This window comes from Schistocerca piceifrons, chromosome 5, assembly GCF_021461385.2.
Source record: "Schistocerca piceifrons isolate TAMUIC-IGC-003096 chromosome 5, iqSchPice1.1, whole genome shotgun sequence".
Lineage (NCBI taxonomy): Eukaryota > Metazoa > Arthropoda > Insecta > Orthoptera > Acrididae > Schistocerca > Schistocerca piceifrons.
In genome coordinates, this window is record NC_060142.1 from 107,564,450 (window position 1) to 107,584,131 (window position 19,682).

General features: G+C 46.8%; 1 protein-coding gene and 1 pseudogene across 4 annotated transcripts in view; one reads left to right on the plus strand and one right to left on the minus strand.

The window, feature by feature from the left end:
* The window catches only part of LOC124798436 (nuclear factor of activated T-cells 5-like), a 393,026-nt gene that overhangs the window by 86,665 nt on the left and 286,679 nt on the right, over window positions 1-19,682 (minus strand). The gene's annotated exons all lie outside the window — the stretch shown is intronic.
* LOC124799554 lies at window positions 10,020-10,137 on the plus strand (annotated as a pseudogene).

A 19,682-nucleotide genomic window follows, 5' to 3' on the forward strand; every position in this document is an offset into this window, starting at 1 on the left:
GTTAGGTTTTGGAGGTACGTGGCATTATATGTCTACGCACAAGTCATGTAATTCGGGGCCGCGCGGGGTAGCCGTGCGGTTTGAGGCACCTTGCCACGGCTAGTGCGGGTCCCCCCCCGTCGGAGGTTCGAGTCCTCCCTGGGCATGTGTGTGTGTGTGTGTGTGTGTGTGTGTGTGTGTGTGTGTGTGTGTGTGTGCGTGCGTGTTTTGTCCTTAGCGTAAGTAAGTAGTGCGTAAACCTAGGGATCGATGGATTGGATTGGATTGGATTGATTTGGGGGAATAGACCAAACAGTGAGGTCATCAGTCTCATTGGACTAGGAAAGGATGGGGAAGGAAGTCGGCATGCCCTGGCAAAGGAACCATCCCGGCATCTGAAGTGAAATATTATCGGACTTAACTGCTAAGGTCATCAGTCCCTAAGCTTACACACTACTTAACCTAAATTATCCTAGGGACAAACACACACACACCAATGCCTGAGGGAGGACTCGAACCTCAGCCGGGACCAGCCGCACAGTCCATGACTGCAGCGCCCTAGACCGCTTGGCTAATCCCGCGCGGCATCCCGGCATTTTCCTGGAGCAATTTAGGGAAATCACGGAAAACCTACATCAGGATGGCCGGACGCGGGATTGAACCGTCGTCCTCCCGAACGCGAGTCCAGTGGGCTAACCACTGCGCCACCTCGCTCGGTAGGGATCGATGACCTCAGCGGTTTGGTCCCATCTGAATTTCCGCATTTTCATGTAATTCGGGTAAACAATGGGCCGCTGATCAGCGTACGCGGTGTTGGCGACCGATAGCGACCCAGAAAATGGGTTCTATAGGATTTACATCAGACGAATTTAGTTGCCGAGACGTCAACGTGAGTTCACTATAATGCTCCTCAAACGACTGTAGCAGAGTTATGACTCCGAAACACGGACAATTATACTGATGAAAGATGACATCACAGTCGGGGAAGACATCAAGCATCTACTTCAGCAAAAACGTGATTTACGCGAAGAGCCGACACGTTTCCATTGATCGACGGTCGAATACCGATGGTTCCGTGCTCACTGCCATCGTAATTGACGATGTAATTAGCCCAACATGTAAACACGTGTAGAGGTAGTCTGTTGCGGAGCTCCATGTTCAACAATGTACGGTGAACGATGTGATCCGAAACACCTGTGTGTGCACCAGCATTGTGCTCTTCCCGCAGAGATGCCACAGATCACCATCTATCTTGAAACTTCCTGGCAGATTAAAACTGTGTGCCCGACCGAGACTCGAACTCGGGACCTTTGCCTTTCGCGGGCAAGTGCTCTACCATCTGAGCTACAAATGTTTGGAAGGTAGGAGACGAGGTACTGGCAGAAGTAAAGCTGTGAGTACCGGGCGTGAGTCGTGCTTCGGTAGCTCAGTTGGTAGAGCACTTGCCCGCGAAAGGCAAAGGTCCCGAGTTCGAGTCTCGGTCGGGCACACAGTTTTAATCTGCCAGGAAGTTTCATATCAGCGCACACTCCGCTGCAGAGTGAAAATATCATTCTGGAACCATCTATCTTACTTTACAGAGCAGAGAACACTCCGAACCCCACATTTTGTGAACAGTAGTGGACGTGCAACCATTTAGCGCCTAGTGGTAGTTTTACTGTTCTCCTGCCTCTTACCGTAGATGTTCACGACGGTAGCACGTGAACATTCGACCAGCTTCGCCGTTTCCGAGGTACTCGTTCACAGGCTCTGAGCAATAATGGTTGGTTGGTTGTTTCGGGGAAGGAGACCAGACAGCGAGGTCATCGGTCTCATCGGATTAGGGAAGGACGAGGAAGGAAGTCGGCCGTGCCCTTTGAGAGGAAACATCCCGGCATTTGCCTGGAGCGATTTAGGGAAATCACGGAAAACCTAAATCAGGATGGCCGGACGCGGGATTGAACCGTCGTTCTCCCGAATGCGAGACCAGTGTCTAACCACTGCGCCACCTCGCTCGGTGCGCAATAATAATCTGCCCTTTGTCAAAGTCGATTATCTCAGTGGATTTCCCCATTTGCAGCCCCTTATCATCGCTAGGGTGATCCCCCGTCAGTGTTTGCTTCGCTTACATACTTCCGTTACCGCGTCTCGTGCCCGCAACATCAGGCGGCATCCAACGCCGCGATGGGCAGTGGTCATAACGTTTTGGCTTATCAGTGAATTACCACTTATCGCTCGGGTATTTGTAATCCCTACTATGTAGGAAGAATTTGAAGGAATTCAGACACATATTGCTGAGACTAAACGGTTAATTATGTCTTGGAGAAAGAGTGCTTAGACGCATACGTGACAGTCATTGAAAGAATCGCCATGTGCCGGTAGTAAGACGTTGTTGGGTAAATTCTGAACCAGTATCTCAGGTATTCCGCGAAAAAAAATCTTTCTTTTGATCCGACGAATGTTTACTAAGGACAATAAGAACAAAATTAAAGTCTTCGAATATCCGGAGGCATACATAAGCCAGGAAACGGCGCTGCTGTCGGCAACGCCTACATAAGATAACAAGTATCTGGAGCAGTTGTTAGATCCGTAACTGCCGGTGCAATCGATTGTTATCAAGATTTAAGTGAGTCTAAACGTGGTGTCATGGGGTACGAGCTATGGGACAGAACATCTCCGAGGTAGCGATGAAGTAGGGATTTTCCCGTGCAACCATTTCACGAGTGTATTGTGAATATCAGGAATCCGGTAAAACATCAAATCTGCGACATCGCTGCGGCTGGAAAGTGATCCTGCAAGAAGGAGACCAACGACGGCTGAAAAGAATCATCAACGACACAGAAATGCAACCCTTCCGCAAATTGTTGCGGATATCAATGCAGGGCCATCAACGAGTGTCAGCGTGCGAACCATTCAACGAAACGTCATCGATATGGGCTTTCGGAGCCGAAGGCCCACTCGTGGACCCTTGATGACTGCACGACACAAAGCTTTACGCCTCGCCTGGGCCCGCCAACACCGATATTGGCCTTGCAGATGACTGGATACATGTTGCCTGGTCGCGCGAGTCTCGTTTCAAGCTGTATCGAACGGATGGACGAGTACTGGTATGTGTAATGGCGCATGCTGTTCAGAAGGGATCTCCACTCTCTCGTACTCTTACGGATTTATGGACAGCCCTGCAGGATTCATGGTTCTGATTCCCTCCAGGACTATTTCAGACATTAGTCGAGTACATGCCTTGTCCTGCTGCGCACTTCTGCGTGCTAGCGAAGCTCCTACACGACATTAGCCTGATGTAGTAGTTTCTTTGGCTCTTCAGTGTATGTACAGGGAGTAACGGGTGTAAATGCAGATATTTCTACTGGTCACTGAGAACGGTGTACTGAACAACTGAACAAACATTACATCAGTATTTACGTTATTTGCAGACCAATAATTATAGCTATCACATGTCGTATGTTTTTTTTTAGGTTGGGTAGTACCTCCACGTATGCGTGGCAAAAGGTAGCGATTAATGCTTATTTTCCGCTGGGCAGATGGTAAGGCGTTGAAGTGTGGACGTGTGGAAGCACTTACAAGGGAGTTATCACAAGTTGCGATCGCAACTGCAGTTGAGTGTAGTTTGTATGACTATGGTTGAAGTGATGATTACAAAAATGTATAAACTGTCTTCGCCGTTGCATTATAAGCAAGGAAGATGTGACATTCCGCTCACAGTGGATCATACCTAACATGATGTCGTGGCTTTGGTGACTGTAGTTATCGTAAACAGTCTTCCCCCAGCTAATGTAGTTATCTGCAACGTTTACTACGGTCGACGCGCCGTACCGAAGGTCACCTGATGAAGTGTCCGACCCGACGTCTAGGAGATCCAGATAAAACATTACGCGCGAGAGCGAGGAAACCAGTGTAACAGTGACCGCCGTTTGTGATGCATAAACCTCGGCAGTGAAGCTGTCGGTTTGTCGTGTTACCGATTTCGAAGCGCATCACGTTCTCTCACTGTCAACGTAATCGCGTGATAATGTATCTTAAAACATAGTGAGCACGACTGTTAGCCATTACAAACAAAAAAGAAGATCTACAGAAATTACTGTAAAGGAGAGATTCACAGCTGCATTCATAATCAATGTGACAGACGAAACAATGGCAACCAAAGGTAATAATGTACATCACGAAAATACAATTTACTATACTGAATAATATGAATACGAAGAAGAAGAAGACTTGTTTGATTGTGAAATCAAATGGTTCAAATAGCTCTAAGCACTATGGGACTTAACATCTAAGGTCATCAGTCCCGTAGCGGTCGCGCGGTTCCAGACTGTAGCGCCTAGAACAGCTCAGCCACCCCGGCCGGCTATCTGCCAAGTCCACCGAAGGGAAAGAAGTGGGGTGATATATCTTGTTAAAAGGGGTGATATATCTTGTTAAAAAGGCAAAGGAGATAATTGCACTCCACGACTCGGCGAAAGTAAGGATTATGGTTTAATACAGTACAGAAACGATATCGTATGGTAAAAGACATACATCATCTACGATATTTACGTCACCTGGTAGAGAAGGGGAGGACGACCAGCGCTCAAAACTTCACGTGTTTCACGATTATGAAGCTGAAAAATTAAGGCTGGCGAGAACTGTTCTAGGCGCTAAAGTTCGCGAGAGTCATATTAGTACTTGGGGTTTGGAAGAGGCCCGAGAAACAGGACTGACTCGATTCACTGGATCTATCCGGGTTGCGAGGTTTAAACGCAGTCAGCATTTTGGCTCAAGGACAAAAACAAGCTGTTTAGCCACCAGGGCCTGGAACACCGATGGTGACTTGAATGAAAGATTTGACGAGTCTCACAAGGAGGTAGTGTCCTTAATGAACACCACGGAACGTACACAGATTTATAATACCCATCAAAATGGTATACGGAAAGAACTTCACCCATCGCGAACCCTGCATTTAAAGGGAGAGAAGCCGGCAAATAGTTCGCGGTGTTGGGTGATCATGCAACAATTCATTCTTACACCATCCAACCTGTCATGTCGGCAACTGGATACGTGTTTCCAAAGATGCTAGTAATTTACCAGGAACTTAGAGGTCAGTTTGGAATGCAAGTAATGCAACACATGCTGAAACCACATAATCTGATTCAAGTTCCGTCGAAGTCCGGCCTAATCAGGAAACAAATCCAGACACAATTCTTTCGAGATATCTACTTCCCACATGCAGCAAAGAAGTCCCTTCTTCTGGTTGATTCGCTCGGAATATATCGTGACAGGGACTCATATCGATGCTATCCGATGGCAAAATATGGTCTATGCAGTCAAGACCATTCCTCATGGGTGCACACCATACATTCAAACCATCTGATGTGCTATTCTTGCGACAGTTCAAGGCGGTGCTGAAGCGAACTGAAGATCGCAGTACCCTTAACGACCATCACTTCACACCATCGTTGAGGGATTCAATTTCGTTGCTGACGTGTATTCTAAACAATTAGTTCTGTTCTCCAGTCTTCGCAGACATTTTTCGATGCTCCTGGACTGTAGCTGGATATGATGACTCCAGACCAGAGAGGTTTCAAACACCGCCCAAATGTATTTTTTATGTCCAAACGCAGTGTGACTTGGACGACTTCTTCATGCAAGCATTCATGAAGTAGCGGGTGGTTATAATTACACTTTCCCTATTTAACAAGTTATAACGCGGAAACTAATTACCGTACGAGGTCCAACTTGGTAGAGTTAATTTCAAGGACATAGGAAAGGGAAATAATGCAGAATCAGTTCAATTGAAAAACTTTTAATGTGCTGTTATGGTACATCATACCATTACATACCGGTACCATTACTGATACAAAAGGGACTCAACATGGCGCCCATCAGGGACCAGTTTGCGCACCAAAACGAAGCATGTCCATAGGAATGCTGGCTACCTCTCTTGATATGCTGCGCTTCAGATCAGCACATGTGTGAATGTTTCCCTGGTAAACTCCATCCTTCAGGTAGCCCCATAACTGAAAATCACGTGGAGTGAGATAAGGTGATCATGCCGGCTGAGCATTTGGAAACGATCGGGTTATAATTCGATCGTTTCCAAATGTGTTTCGGAGAAGCAGGTGAATTTCACGAGCGATATGCGGTGGTGCCCCATACTGCACGAAAACTGTTGAGTTCAATGTGTCTCTCTCCTGTAGGGCGGATCTAACATGCTGGCAGTGGCGCCGACCAGTCACACTGCACGCCTTTAGTCCATGAGGGCCAACCTGTTCAAAAGAGAATGGGCCAATGATGAACGTAGCCGTGAAGCCACACCATACGGTGACACGTTCACCGTACAGAGGAGCTTCATGCACAGTGACTGGAGGTGAAGATCCCCACACTCGGCAATTCTGTGTGTTCACCTCACCCGTCAGAGAAAAATGAGCTTCGTTTGTCCATAGGGAGGTCCAGGGCTAGCCCTCGTCAACGTCAATCCTTTCGATAAAGTGGAGAGAGAAGTCAGCACGTCATTGTACGTCCTGTGTGCAAGCTGCTGTACGATACGGATCTTGTACGAATACCATTTGAGAACGGTTCGAAGCACCTTCCATACAGTGGACCACGGGATGTTCAACTGTCGTGGCACAGCACGCGCACAGCCTGACGATCGGGAATTGAGCATAGCGTTGTGTGCCATAGTAACAGCGATTTCATCAACCAACTTGGTCTACTCGGCCGTCGGCCTCTTCTTGGATAGAAGCCCAGTTCTCCAGTTGATTCGAACTTCATTATGCTCCGCACACCAGATGGAGAAAGAGGACTCTTCCGCAATCCTTCCATCCGTCGATATTCTCGGAGTGCAGCTCCAGCATTACTGTTGTTTTGATGACAGGTCTTCAGCAATAATGCCCTGCTACTTTTGTCCAAGCTCGTGTTGACGCTTCAAAAAGTGCACTGCGACTGGTCAGGTTTGTGAGATTATGAATCACAATGACTGATCCCGGCACCTGGTGGCCACAGTTGGAACCAGACGGCGGTGCTGCGCCGCATGAAATCATGTACCCCATACTCTGAACATTAATGCTACCAAGTTTGGAACTCGTGCGGTAATTAGTGTCCGTGTTATAACGTTTTAAATTGAGAAAGTTTAAATTAACCACCCCGTACTCCTATTGTGATCACCAAATCTGTTCCCGGCCCTTCATACTCTGTGGTCATGTTCATCCTTGTAATCTTTTGCCAAGAGCTACTAATAACCCTGTTTTTGACCTCGGTGACTAAACATGCGCACGATTGTCAAGTGCAAAAATGAAATGCTCGTATGGCATTGTTGGCCGGGAGGCCCCATGCGGGGAAGTTCGGCCGCCGTATTGCAAGTCCTCTTTAGTTGACGCCACTTCGGCGACTTGCGAGTCAATGATGATGAAGAACACACAACACCCAGTCATCACGAGGCAGAGAAAATCCCTGACCCCGCCGGGAATCGAACCCGGGATCTGCCAAGTGCAAAAAAGTAATTGTCGACGGCAAACACTGCGCGCATAATTGTAATTTGCGTTAAAACTATTACATACAAACCAAAATTTTGTTGCGACTGCGATGGAAACTTGCGCTAACTTCCTTGTTAGAGATGTAGTTACGACCGTGCAGAAAACATCAGGTCATAAAGTTTGTTAGGTGTTTGTGGGAAGATTGTTCGACGCGGAGAAAAAATAACCGACACATTGTTGTGTGTACATAATAAGGTATACCCGTTACACTGCGTATAACTCTAGAAGGAGAAATAACTTACACTATCTGTCAGTCAGTCTTAGTTTGGCACAGAAAGTCATGACTTAGTCAGTCACAAAAATCTCTGATCGCTTAAGAAGTGGCGTAAATAATTTAATACATTATAAAATTAACTTTAGAACAGAAATATTTCCATATTTTTGCTGGAAAAGTATAGTATAACATAAATTATATCTGCTTGACGACTTTCATTATATTCTACAAAGTAATTCCTGCATGTCCAATGTCATCATGTGTGTATGTGGAGGGAGAGGAGGGGGAGGGAGGGGGAGAGAGAGAGGGGGGGGGGGGGAGGAAGCGCACAGATTCGAGTATAAATACACAAATGTAAAAACTATAGAGAAAAGCAGAATGAAGACCTGCAGAGGTTCGTCGATTGGTGCAAGGAGCTGCAAATGACCCTCAGCATAAATAAACGTAACGTACTGCTAATATGTAGGCGGAAAGACCCATTACTGTACGATTTCATGATCGCAGAACAATCATTGGAAGCAATAACTTCCATAATATTACTGAGCGATTTGAACTACATAAAATTAATTGCAAGTGAAGCGCATGCCAGACTGAGATTCCTTGGGAGAATCCTTGGGAAATGAAGTCCATCAACAAAGAAAGTTAACTTACGAAACACTACACCCATTCGGCCAGTGCTTGAGTACTGCTCGTCAGTTGAGATCCGTGCGAGGTAGGACTGACAGAAGAATTAAAGAATATCCAAAGAAGAGCAGCAACTTTCGTTATAGCTTCATTTTGCTCGTGGGAAAGCGTCACGGAGACGCTCAGTCAACTCCAGTGGCAAACACTCTAAGAGAGTCGCGAAAAGACCATGAAGACAAAACTAGAGAGATTCCAGGATACAAGGAAATTTACCTGCAATCGTTCTTCCAACGAACCATTCGCGACTGGAACAGGAGAAAGGGGGGGGGGGGGGGGGGCGAGAGACGTTGGCACCCATAGTACCCTCCGCCACATACCGCAAGGTAGTTTTTGGAATATAGATGTATATGCAAATAACATAACGGTAGCTTAACATAAATGCAACCGTGTGAATGTCACATTCCATCAGTAAACTAAGTGACCAGTTACATCACAGAAAGAGATCGCAATTACAGTTCATGGAGAACACCAACAATTAAATACCTTTCGGCCTCGTGCTAAAACTGAGAGTTGGGACCAAATCTAAATAAAATGTACAGATAAGCATTTTTCTGAACACGTTAACCTAGGGACAAAGAAACGGTACTTTACTTGGCGTAAATCACTTTGATCACATACACAAGCTTAACAACGCCTGCAGATGCGAAATGGTAAAAAGGAGATTCAGAAAAATCGGTAATGTTTATACTAAGTGCCAGGTTTGAAATCAAGAAACTCTGCGAGACCTGCCACTGACTCCACGTGTTCTTTCCGCTTCGTCGTACTGCCCGTAGGGGTCAGACGATGCAACAAGCTGCATTAAGTTTACCACTACTGCTGTTATCTGATCCTTCTGAGTTCTCTCTCTTAATTATAGACCTAGTCAGTCACTGATCCAAGTGCTAGACAAGTCCGACAGCGCCGAACTTCGATGTTCTGACGGAAACCGGTATTACCACTGCGGCAAGGCCATTGGCGGTCCAATTACATAATTCTTGTTTGTTCCCAACGTAAATATTCAATTCAAATGTAAATGTAGGATTATGTACGTCAAACTGCAACTGAATGATGCAAGAAGGACGGCAAGTGGGAGAAAATATTTTATTTGTAATAATATTGGAAAAAATATTTGAAGTTCGTGGTAAGAACGTCCGAGCCACCATTCAATTTCGCGTTCCGGGGAGTGCAGTATCTGGGAGACTGATGTGGAAGCGGTGGAGCACGAAAGAATTTGTGAAAGAGGTGCCGCCGTCACGATTGGCGGTTGTTTGCAAAAAGCAAGGCAAACTGGACATTACAATAGTCAGTCCTTGTATTCGTACTTGATACTGGAGTGGCCGATTTACAACTGCGCCAGGTTTACCGCCGTTATCACTGATATTTTTCGAACACAGTTAGGCAGTTATTTCTACGAGTCACAGTGTCTGGAACATATCTGAAGAATATATGGTGTTTTTAATTCAGAAATTAATGGTTTCATTTGCAGAGTTAATTTATATGAAAGTGTAGCCAGTTAGTTCTGATAGTTTTAATGAGAGTTATGTTTTTAAATCACGTCGTGAAACCGACACAACAAATATTTACTTCTCGTTTTTACATTTTGGGTTCAATTATTGTTTTGTGAGTGCCTCCCTTAGCGGCGGAAATTTTTTAACACAGACAACGGCCTTGCCGCAGTGGATACACCGGTTCCCGTCAGATCACCGAATTTAAGCGCTGTCGGGCGTGGCTGGCACTTGGATGGGTGACCCTCCGGGCCGCCATGCGCTGTTGCCAATTTTCGGGGCACACTCAGCCTCGCGATGCCAATTGAGGAGCTACCCGACCGAATAGTAGCGGCACCGGTCAAAGAAAACCATCATAACGACCGGGAGTGCGGTGTAATGACCACACGCCCCTCCTATCCGCATCCTCAGTGAGGGTGACACGGCGGTCGGACGGTCCCGAAGGGCCACTTGTGGGCTGAAGACGGAGAGCATATACTAAATCTAGCGCCCCAGTTGCGATTTTTATACTGGTACATTAAAATCTGCAGGGGATTTTTATTTGAGGCCCCCTATTTCGGTGGTTGACCCGAGACAGACTTTAAAATGTAAGTGGTTACCGATCTTCAGCGCTCGGCATTGAGTAACATTTAATCTAATTAAATCCTCATCACAAGAAAGGGAGCGGCCACAACTGTTGCCCCTACAATTACTGAAAAAGCAGCTGCCCTTCTTCAGCAAGCACATGTGGATACGGCTTCTCCGCAGGCTTGCGGGTGGTAGCTCATACGTCACAGCTACCCGCATTTTTGAGGCACGTAAGCCGCCCCACCGCGGCAAGTTGCATGGGTTCGTGGTGGGTCCTGAGTTTACAAGCCCCGAATATATCACATGTTGACGATGAGGTCATTTAGCGATCTGTGTGCAATAGAAATTTCACAGTACGGTTCCCCGCGATGCAGTCTTTGGGCGTTTAGCGACATTTGATTGATCTTCTCACACTAAGTAAAGAAACAGAAATCTTCAGTTAAAACTTCGGGTTGAGAGGCCGTGCTCGATGTACAATACCATTGCGCGAGGCTTCGTCTGCGACTCCGGAGAACCCGAATTTACACAGGTGTACACAGGGTGCTCTATACATGAGGGCCCCTCCAGCCGTTGATGCAGTCGACGTTTTGCCTCCGACAATATCTTCTGTCGACGGAGGCAAAACGTCAGGGAATGGTTTTATTGAGGGTGGTTATAATTAAACTTTCGCTACCTGAGACAGTGTACACGGAAAACGATTTACCGTATTGGTATCCAGTTGTATAGGAATGATATTGAGACTGCAAGCTGCAGGATTTGCGCCGTTAGAAGTGTTAGCGTCATGACTTGCCTCTGGGCACCGGTACTGGTACGACGATGTGGGCCCGAACCACAAGCACCAGCGTGCGTTGCCGTTGCAGACACTCAACATGTCTGTTGACAAAGTGAGCAGGGCTTTACTCGTAACGCTGTTTTATCAACAGCAATATTACTGCTGCTCTTCGCCAGTTCTATCACTTGCGCCTTGTCCCGCGGTTACGCAGAGTGGCCATGGTTAACCGGATTTGGCATGTTAATTGTAAGGCGTGGCCGGATGCCCTTCCTGCCGCCACCCTGTACCCCCCAGGACGGAATTAGTGTACCCCAGCTGACTGCGTCTAGTGTAAATCTGAAATAGTGTGAATGTGTTTCAAATGTCTGTGAGTCGCGTAACTGAGACGGGACGTGGGGACCAGCCCGGTATTCACCTAGAAGGATGTGGAAAACCGCCTACAAACCACATCCAGGCTGGCCGGCACACCGGCCGTCGTCGTTAATCCGCCGGGCGGATTCGATCCGGGGCCGGCGCGCCTACCCGAATCCAGGAAGCAGCGCGTTAGCGCTCTCGGCTATCCTGGCGGGTCTACTGCTGCTCTTCGCCAGTATTGACGCATTAATGTAATACGGAGAGGCCTTTTTCCGCACCGGGGTTGAAGAACGTGATTCGGAAGTTCGAATCAACCGGAGATTTGAGAATTAGTCCTGAAAGAGGCCGCCGGCCAATTGCGCCACAAATTGTTGAACAAGTTAAAGTCGTCGTGGCTGAGAATTCTGGACCCAATGTGCAGTCTACAAGCTGTGCACGAGCTGTGTCACGACAGCTGAACATTCCAATGGTCCACCGTTGTTTCCAGCAGCAGTAGAGCAATCCCCAGTACGGTTTTAAGCTGTCGCGGATGCAGATGGTTGTTACATCGCTAACGTTTGTAACCTGAAACGTAAACGTGGTACGCAATTAACACATGTTGTCCTCCCATGTGCAATGTTTTTCTTCCAATAGTTCACACTGGACTCGCATTCGGAAGGACGACGGTTCAATCCCGCGTCCGGCCATCCTGATTTAGGTTTTCCGTGATTTCCCTATATCACTTCAGGCAAATGCCGGGATGGTTCCTTTGAAAGGGCACGGCCGATTTCCTTCCTCATCCTTCCCTAACCCGAGCTTGTGCTCCGTCTCTAATGGCCTCGTTGTCGATGGGACGTTAAACACTAATCTCCTCCTCCTCCTCTTCCAATAGTTTATACGTTATTGCTCTTCCGCATGTCCTTACAAAAGCGTTTCCACAAAGTTTCAATGTCCTACCACGAATCGTTTTTATGGGAGACTCACGTAGTGAAAGTTTAATTATAACCAGTCCTGAAGTAAACAGCGACCGAGAAAGCCCACACTGTACGATTAAACCCGCAGATGTTACTTAAAACACCAAGTGACTAGCCAGTAGCCTTTCCCATTAATCGGCCTGAGTTGGGGTTGCGAGCAAATTAATAATTACATCAGAGATCGAACAAAAGGAAGTCTGTTCCCAGTGATGCTTCTATGCTACAAGACGCCAAGCCCGGGAGCGCCGCTGCGGCCCGCGGCGGTGCGCCGGGGTAGCATTCATTTCACACTAGGTGAGGAGAGCCCTACGTCAACGTGACGTAGGCACGCGTCATCATGAGTTTCACGAGTTGTCCTATCGACTGTTTTGTGCATTCTGTATACATCGACAGTTGTCTGCGTCTTGAATCTGCACTGTTCATTGTTCTTAGTTGATTTACAACGTGACAGCAAAATTAAATGGAACTAGACGGTTTAATATTTCCAGCAACATTCGGAATTACTTCGAACTTCAGTTTCTCAAAAATGGTTCAAATGGCTCTGAGCACTATGGGACTTAACTTCTGACACCTCTTTACTTAAACCTAACTAACCTAAGGACATCACACACATCCATGCCCGAGGCACGATTCGAACCTGCGACCGTAGCGGTCGCGCGGTTCCGGACTGTAGCGCCTAGAAGCGCTTGGCCACTCCGGCCGGCTTTCAGTTTCTCAGTTTAACGTTTCTGCCCACAGAATTATTTACAGTTCACTGGCTTTTATAAAAATACGAAACACTTTAATTTTTCCCTATTTCACGTTTTTATCCACATGATTTGTGCACGATTAATCGGACTAAAAAAAATGCCTAGACACTTTCGTTATAGTTATCATTCCTTCATTCAGATATTCGTTATGTTCATGAAACACACAATAACATCCCACATTCTTTGGATTGCAGCTTAATAATTAATTATTTCATGTTTCTATCCACAGGATTTAGACACGATTCATCGGATTGTTTTAAAAAAAAATGGGGTAGCATTCATTTCAGGCTAGAAAAATAACAAAACACTTTCGTTATGGTTATGATTCCTTCATTCAGATATTCGTTATGTTCATGAAAGACACAGTAACATCCCACATACAACCGCGAAGATCGATATACGCACTCATGTAGTCGATTTAGGTTATTTACGCCACGATGACGTAGTGTTACGCCACTATGACGTAGGGTTCTCCTCTCCTAGAGTGGGATGAATGCTACCCGGCACGGCGAGGCGCTGGGTTTGTTTACAAACGCGGCAGCGGGGCCCAGGGTGGCAGCGCGCGGCGCGGCATGCCCTGGATGCCTGGCCGCGGACGGCGCGTTACGAAACACGGCCGGCAGCAGGAAGAGAGTGAGCGGGGCGCGCGCCAGAGGGCATCTGGGGCCGCGCAGTGTCAACAGCCGGCCGGCCTCCTGCTGCACAGTACACTAGCAAGCGTGCCGCGGCGCAACTGCCGCCGGTGACACAGTCGCCTTAAAAATGATTCCAATGGCTCTGAGCACTATGGGACTGTACTGCTGAGGTCATCAGTCCCCTAGAACTTAGAACTACTTAAACGTAACTAACCTAAGGACGTCGCACACATCCATGCCCGAGGCAGGATTCGAACCTGCGACCGTAGCGGTCGCGCGGTTCCAGACTGAAGAGCCTAGAACCGCTCGGCCACGCCGGCCAGCCAGTCGCCTTAACCCGACCACTACGGACGGACGAGTACTTTATGCCCACCTATCGTAAATACTGTAATCTAGTCGTGTACTTTCAACTTCTGAAAAAAATTCACTGTCTCACAGGTTTTGTGACTGTTTTAGCCGGCCGGTGTGGCCGAGCAGTTCTACGCGCTTCAGTCTGGAACCGCGCGACCGCTACGGTCGCAAATTCGAGGAGGAGATGGAGAGAGTTGTATGGGCGCACGACAGCAATGTCTTCAGCGCCCGCTCAGTAACAGATTGGGACGGGTGTCAAGAAAATACTCAGAACAGTAAGATAAAACAGAAAGTAAAACACAGGTAACAAGCCTGAAAAAATATGTACTTATCCACACCGAAGCGTGGGACGAAGCATGCCCTCAGCAGTAAAACATGCACAACACAGGAAGGAAGTGGTAGATGGAGCTAAAACAATATAGCACATGGAAGTGGCTGGCTGACCGCAAGGAAAAAACGGAGGAGCCAGCCACTTTGCAATACACTAAAACCTCCAGCGTAACAGTTTAAACCCTGGACACACACGTCTCGTCATTAGCTAAAACATAGGGCAGATCCCCATCAACTTGTGCTTCTGCCCTTGCATCACGGTATAAAATGCAGTCTGTTAAAATGTGGCGCACAGAGATGTGTACACCACAAGCATCACAAAACGGGGGATCCTCCCGCCGTAACAGAAATCTATGTGTGAGAGGACAGTGCCCAATCCGAAGACGCGTGAGGGTCACTTCTTCTCGCCTGAGCAACCGGCAGGAGCAACGCCACGGCCGAGTTGTTGACTTCACCAACTGCAGTTTATTGGCCGTCACCGCCAGCCATTCTTCCTCCCACAACTCCATGCACTTCTTGTGGAGTGCAGAAATGACAGACTGCAAGGGAATAGGACACTGGACCACATCTTGCTCTCTGTAGGCCTCCTTGGCAGCCCGATCGGCCTGTTCATTGTCCCATATTTCGACATGACCAGGCACCCAGCGGGAAGGACACCTCTTTACCCCGCCGTCGGAGCAAGTACAGTTGGTCATATATCAGCTGGACCATCTCCTCAGGTTCGAATCCTACCTCGGGCATGGATGTGTGTGATGTCCTTAGGTTAGTTAGGTTTAACTAGTTCTAAGTTCTTGGGGACTGATGACCTCAGCAGTTAAGTCCCATATTGCTCAGAGCCATTTGAACCGTCTCCTCAGTTGGGTACAGATTGGGTACAGATTCTGAAGTGATTGTAAGGCACTAAGAGAATCGGAGCAGAGGAGATGTCGATTGCCCCCTCAGAGTTCAAATCCGGATTACGTGCAGGCCCGGGCAAAACGTCAATATCTTTACCTGCAAACCATTTTTTGGTTGTACCAGAAAGATGTACAAAAGCAGTATGTTGTCGAAACATTAAGAGTTTCGTCCCGTATGCTCTCACATATTCTAATCAATTCTGTCTCTAGCATCTCAGTGTAAATGTTACGAGTTCATTCTAGTGTTCACCCAAGCAATGCGTAATTTACCTTTAGTGCAGCAGGCTGCCAAAATCATAACAGTTCCACCACCAAAATTCTTACCTCCTGCTCTGTATTCTGATCGTGCCAATCATATTGAAATCTATCCGGACCATCTAAATTAAACTTCTTCTCATCATTGAATATCGCTTTGTCCCATTCTGAAGCCATGACATATGTTTTTCAGAAAAACTCCAGTCAAGTCTGTTTATGTTTGGGTTTAGAGTCGTTTTCTGTAGTCGTTTCTTGAATGCAAGATGTCTGTCATGTAACAAAAAAAAATTGTCGTACACGTCTAGCAGTTACTGGTAACTGTACATTAGTAACAAATTGTGAAGAATGATTGTTTATGGCCCTTGCTTTGCGCAAAAGTACTATTTCGATGCTTCAGATAATTTTCTACTTTGCTCAAATTTACTGTTCTGTCCACATCGTGAGCCCAATCTAACGATATTATGAATCACTGTACTTAAAAGTTCAGCTTCGCGGCAATTTCACGATTAAAAAGTCCCATTTCCTTATACGCGCCGACTTTTCCTTTTTCATCACAGGATAACTATTTTCCGCATGCCATTATCGCAATCGTGGTTTATGTACGAGTGAACTGCCTTTATACTGAGTTCCACCACCTGCCACCTAAATCGTTGATGTCTTGTTATATATCGCGCTACTGACATCAAATGCGATAACATTTGAGTGCATTTATCGGTATACTAGATCTTATACTATCGCATATACATTGCGCACAACTATTCCAACCGAAAATGTTAATTGTCATATAATACATATTCATGCTTTTATAGTGATTTCCAGTGCTGTAACATGTAAGGGATATCCCTCTTCGTACGTCTATCTTCAGTCTTTGTAACTACTGCAGGGATAGGGGGACTTCCTGAAGGATACCCATTCTGGGAAATCTATCACAGGATAAAAGAATAAAACTTTGCAACGATTCAAGCACACATTCCTCAAAGAATCTGATAGTCTAGATTAAGGTATCAATAATAAGAAAGTGAAATGGACGTGAGTGTTACCCTACACACCCCTACAGAATAAAAATTTTTACCGCTCTAGTGGCGAAGATCACTCCTCAAGATCTAGCAGATCTAACCCATCTACAGTTCGACTGTTCCGCTCTCCCAAACTCTACAGGATTTACCTACAGATAAGCGTCACTGACCGTGCCGGACAACCAAAAGCCCATGTCCACACATCGCAAGAAATTTTCAAGAGACGAACATTCATCTCTAAATTCCAAGTCACGGCAACCGTATTGCTTGATTGGTTCCGTATGCGGGCACCAACCATCTTATGCCTGGATTCGCTTTCCTGCATCTACATGTGCATACATACTGCGCAAGCCACAATACGCTGAATGGTGAAGGGCACCTTGTACCATTGTTAGTCATTCACTTTCCTCTTCCACTCGTAAATGTAGTGAAGGAAAGCCGATTACCTATGTGTCTCCGTACGAGACCTCATTCCTCGTATCTTATCTTCATAGTCTTCGCGCGAGATATATGTTGGTATGTAGAACCGTTCTCCAGTCTGTAGCGAATGTCGCTTCTCTGAACTTTCACATTAGTGTTTCGCGAAAAGAGCGTCTTGTCCCTTCCAGGGTTTCCAATTTTAGTTCACGACCTATTTCCGTGATGCGTGTTAGTCGAACCTAGTGGTAACAATTCTAGCGGCACGCCTCTGGATTGCTTCGGCGTCTTCCTTCGATCTGACATGTTGGTGATCCCTAACATTGGAGCAGTAATCAAGAACAGGTCCCCAAGTGTTCTGTACGCGGTTATTTGTGTATGTCGTCAATCGCTAGCCTTCTAACGAAGGGATTGCATCTACTCGTCATTACCGATTTCGTCCAAATTTATGGTATTGGCCAGAAACGAAAACGACAGGAATGGGAGCCCCAGATGGCCAAGCGTTTAGAAAAAGAAATTCCATTTTTGGCGCGAGTCGGGTGAGGCATGAGCCCTGTATGTCAGTATAGTTTCCAGGCAAGGGATGGCGCAACTGAAGGCGTACAGAATGGTAATTTGACGGTCATGGGGTCGATTACCTATATCGAAAGCTACTTTTTTTACGTTCAGTTTTCAGGTTATGATTATCCTACTTCAAGACACCGACCGCGACTGGGACTGGTGAGCCACCGCGCCCGCCCTACACCCCCTACATCACGATCGCGCGGCCAGAAATTAATTAGCCAATCATTTTATTGACTTCAGCAGCATTTGTGGATCGACTCTGAGTCAGGCATTTGCCTTGGAAGGAGTTCCCGCATGCGCCGTTGTGCCGCAGGAGAATGCTTGGCGGTTTCCCGTGTTACAAATATCAAAGGGCTGCCGACACCTGAAGCTTTTGTGCGGGTGACTAGTACGAGGCGGCTGGGTGTGCTGCAGCCGACATGACAGCGGCCGCGGGATCCCGTGCGGGCATGGTGCGGTCTGTTGGATACCGGATCATGGTGCGACCCGGCGGACGGCGCGGTTCAAGATTTTTAACTGTGTAACGAGTGTTTCATGACAGTTTGCCCTGCGTTTCTCAAAAACCCACGTAACTCAATTCGTCAAGCTTCTAGGCAACTTGATGTACCTCAATCAACATTGCATCGTGTAGTTCACCAGTGTCTTTGTATGTTGGGTTGGGTTGTTTGGCGGAAGAGACCAAACAGCGAGGTCATCGGTCTCATCGGATAAGGGAAGGATGAGGAAGGAAGTCGGCTGTGCCCTTTCAAAGAACCATCCCGGCATTTGCCTGGACCGAAATCAAGGAAAACCTAAACCAGGGTGACCAGACGCGGGATTCCTCGTTTGTGTCCTTACAAAGTGTAAATTCTGCAACATCTGACGCCGAACGGCAAACCATGCCGACAACAATTTGCTGCAGATATGCTACAGCGTATTGATATGGATGCCATCTTCCTGGAAAGATGTTTATTCTCAGATGAATCAACCTTTCATCTATTAGGAAGGGTTAATAGGCATAATGTTCAGATATGGGTCGGCAAAATCCGCACGTTGGCATTAAACATGTTCGTGATAGCCCTAAACTTAGTATCTGTCGCTACAAATGGATCACATGTAGAGGTTTATTGATGATAAAGAAATTCTTTGATATGCTCTATTGTGGTGCATTTTTCATTGACGTATCTAGTGTGTTTTTTTTTCCCTGGGTCTTTGACATCAGGGAGGTTTGAGTGGGACACCCTGTTCTCTCTACTATGTGAATGAATTTCCTGTCAAGACATCCTCCCTCTACAGCTCAAAACCGCCAATTTCCAGGTGGGATGGGAGGCCTGGGGGATTTCCCAGCAGGAGGAAGAATTAATTAATTACTTGATCAAACTGATAGAGTGGGAGTGTACTTGTATCAGCGACGGGAAGGGGGGCGGGGGGGGGGGGGGGGAAGTGTTGGAGGTTTCCAGAGGGGTTGCAGAGGAGGAGGGGGGGGAAGTTTCTCAGGAGGACAGATTATGCCCAAAAGGTTGTAAATCAACCCCAGGGCGGTCATAAATCACTTAGCAGAACAACAGGTTAAGGAGCTGTCAATCAAAAGAGAACAATAGGTTTGCCCCTGCTCTTGAATGTATTCCTGCCCCTGGTGTAGGCAACCCGCACTAACAAAATGCCCTCGCACCACCAGTACCATACTACTTGCGCTGTGTCGTGTCTCATGTAGTAGTTGTGGTCTTCAGTCCAAAGACTAACTCGATCCAGCTCTCCACGATCATCTACCCTATGCCCTATGGATGAGTTTCCTCTCCGAATAACTACTGCAACCTACATCCTCTTGGAACTGCTTTCTGTATTCATGTCTATCTCCATCTCTACAATTTTCACTTCCATAGCTTCTTCCATTAACAAACTGATTATTCTTTGATGCCTCAGGATGTGTCCTATCAACTGTATCCTTCTTTAATCACTTTGTGCCGTGGCGACCAAC